This window comes from Bison bison, unplaced genomic scaffold, assembly GCF_000754665.1.
Source record: "Bison bison bison isolate TAMUID 2011002044 unplaced genomic scaffold, Bison_UMD1.0 scf7180017864308, whole genome shotgun sequence".
In the NCBI taxonomy this organism is placed as follows: domain Eukaryota; kingdom Metazoa; phylum Chordata; class Mammalia; order Artiodactyla; family Bovidae; genus Bison; species Bison bison.
The window spans coordinates 251,054-254,664 of NW_011494880.1; the positions used below are offsets into that span (position 1 = coordinate 251,054).

The 3,611-nt window shown below is 33.9% G+C and overlaps 1 pseudogene; it reads right to left on the minus strand.

Moving 5' to 3' along the window:
* Nucleotides 1-609: 609 nt before the first annotated feature.
* The window catches only part of LOC104997424, a 19,926-nt pseudogene continuing 16,924 nt past the window's right edge, over nucleotides 610-3,611 (minus strand).

The following is a 3,611-nucleotide window of genomic DNA, read 5'->3' on the forward strand; positions in this document are numbered from 1 at the left end:
CACAGTGGTAAAGAATCTATCCACAACGTAGGAGACACTGGTTCAATCCCTGGATTGGGATGATCCACTGGAGAAGGAAATGGCAATCCACTGCAGTATTCTTGCCTGGATAATTCCACTGACAGAGGAATCTGACAGGTTATAGTCCATGGGGTCCCAAAAGATTTGGACAAGACTTAGCGACTAAAGAACAACATAATAGGAGGCAGGTATCAGCTACTATATTTCTAATTCCACAAATATTTCACTGGGAAATGAGTTATAACGGTTTTAGATAAGAAGTGATGCTGAGGCACACTGATGCACAGTAATAACAAAGAAGTTTTAGAGGTCTTAAAAATGAAACAAAATTGTGAATTTTTAAACACAATTCCAATTATTGAACAGTTTCTGTAGCAAGTTAAATCTACACTATTCTGCACCAAAGTAAAGACAAAATACTTTGAATATCTGCAAAGTAATATGGATATTATAAATAGACTTCTCATTGTTCTTGTGTCTATTCACAACATGTAAAACACTATCATATTCAAAGATATTTCTTTTCAGTATAACTTTTGAGTTAAAATAATAATGTTCAATATATACCCATATAGTTTCATGTTTATTTTATTTTTCACCAACTTTTCTCTTGGCATAACTTATTTCAACTCTTATACAGAAAATCCCTTGAAAACAAACTTTAATCTGAGATGCTGAATTGTGAAAAGTCATTTTGTCACAGGAGGAGAGGATCCTTATCATAACTTTCTTGTTGGATGAGTTCCATCCATGGAGTAAACTTGCTACAGTTCTCAGATACAGATACTCCCTTTTCTCCTTCTTTCCTGTTTTAGCAAACTTCCATAAACAAACCAGACAACACTTTGTGATGACAAATACAACAGTTGCCACACAGGCCAGCAGGAACCCAATCATGTCCAGAGAGTGGGAATAGTACCAGGTGAGGTCGTGGGTGACTGGCCTCAGGTACTTGGCTCCTTTGTGGCATGTGGCAAACTCAATCCAGAAGACTGTTCAGTTCAGGGGCCTTATAGGCTGATCATGGTGAATTCTTGATAGCCTCATAGCATTTTCTTTCTATCTAAAGAAGTACAAAGATACAAACTTTGAAAGGAAGCTACTTTGCTTAAGTATACCAATGGCATTGATGGTTTTCAAAGAGTCATACAAATTATTCAAAGTAAATGTCATACAGTTACAGAAAAGTGAAAGTGAAAGTTGTTCAGTCCTGTCCAACTGTTTGTGACCTATGGACTGTACAGTCTATGGAATTCTCCAGACCAGAAAACTGAAGTGAGTAGCCTTTCCCTTCTCCAGGGAATCTTCCCAACCCAGGGATTAAATCCAGGTACTCTGGCATTGCAGGCAGATTCTTTACCAGCTGAGCCACAAGGGAAGCTACAATTACAGAAGTAGTAGTCTATTTTTAGCTAGGTCCTCATTGAAAGTTTTCCCTTTAAGTTGAAATTTTATAACTGACAGTTATTTAAAAATTGAAAATGGAAGGTCAGGTGGGAAACTTCAATCTTTTCTACCATAGGAATTGATAAGAGCCATTCTAAACACTGTACGTTGGATAGTGGAAAGGCGAGTTCAGGATGATGTTCTTCTGGTAGTAAAATAGAACAGAGTAATAGTGTAATAAAAAATGAAATGACTCCTAACCAGTCCAGGTGCTTTGACTCTTCTCCATTCCACCATCTTTTTTCTACCAGTGGACAAAATTATTTTTTGGAGATACCTATTAAGTTATTACATCTCTCTACTCAAAATTTCCATCTTCTTATCACATTTAGAAAAAAACCCAAATCTGTTCTTTGGTCCATAGTATCCTACATGCCCAGACCTCTGGTAATCTCTTCCTTGATCACTTATTTCAGGCACTCTGTTGTAGGCACATTGGCCTTCTAGCTGTTTCTTGATGTTGCAAATGTTTTCTTACCTTAGCACCTTTGAACTTGCAGTCCCTTTTGTTCTTCTGGAACATTCTTCTCCACAATACCCTGGAGCATGTTTCAGGTTTTTGATCGAAGACTTTGTCTCAGTATTATGTTCAGAGTGGCAGAGTATCTTTTCTTGATCACATTAAGATAGTAGTCAATGGCAATTCTTCCATTGTTTTTGTTTGTTTCTTCATTTGTTTATTTTGCTATTTACTCTGTAGACATTTTAAAATTTGTTATATTTTCTAAAATAAACCCTTAAGTATGAAGCAGGCATGAAAGCTGCACAATTTCAATTAAACAGCTCAAAACTCAAATAAGCTAGAAAATCATCACCAAGTGAAACACAAATATAACTCCTACCCAGATCAGGCTGTAGAGTATTATAAACTCCTGATAGGCATTCCTTCCTGGTGGAAGCTTCCAGTCACTTCTCTCTTCCCCAGATTAAGTACTAGCCTGACCTCTAACACGGTACAATGATTTAACTTGTGTACATATTGGAATCACATGGTATGTAGTTATTTGTGTCTGACTCGTGTAGATGTTGGTTGATTCCACTGTTCTATAGTATTCCTTTGTTTGACAGTACCATAAATTATTTATTCATTCTTTGATCATTGGGCATTTGGATTGCTAACAGCTTTCAGTCATTACTAGTTATGTGGTTGTAATTATGCTGATATATGTATTTTGGTTTATATATTTATAAACATTTATTAGTTATATATCTAAGAGTGGAATTGCTGAGAGAAGGCGGAATGCATGTTTAGGTCTCTAATATTACCAAACAGTTTTCTGAAGTGGTTTATTAATTTGTGTTCTCATCAGCAGTATGGAAAGTTTCCTATTTCTCCACATACTTGTCAATGCTTGGTTGTGATAATTCTCAAATTTTAGCTTTTATTTTGAAGGAAAAATGAGGTTTAATTTATATTTTCTTGATTTCTAATGAAGGGGATAAAGCTGTATATATTTTGCCAGGAAGTGTAATCATTTGTATTGCTTTTTTAAAAATATATCTACTGTAAGATTAAAGTAATTTCTATTTTTAGTTTGTAAAATATTTCTTTTTATATCATGTATGGATGTTGACTTTTATCAATTATTTAATCATTGGACTGGTCATAATATTTTTCTCTTTTATGTTGACAATTTATTGAATTATATTCATTTTCATATATTTAAACAAACTTTCAATCCTGGAATAAGCCCATTTTGATCAAGATGTACTGTACTTTTTAATTGGCATTCTAGTTCTGTATTTGATTTGTGGAAGGATTTGTGTTAAAAAATATTTTTTCCTGTAATGTCATTGCCTTGTTTTGATAGTAAGGATTATGGCCTCATCAAATGACCTGAAAAGACCTAATATGTTTGACATTATCTAGAAAAGTTTGTAGAAGATCTATATATTTCTTTCTTAAGTATTTGGACATATTTGATGATGAAGGCATCTGAGCTGGAAATTTCCTTTGTGGGAAATTTTAACAGTTTTAACAGATTCAATAAAGTATGGAAATATTTAATTATTAAATATATATTCTACCAATTTTCATAAAAAATTGTGTTTCAGAGGACACTGGCAAGAGAAAAGTAACTTACTGATGGAGAGTATATTTGTAAAACATATATCTGAAAGAGACTTGTGTATACAACACATAA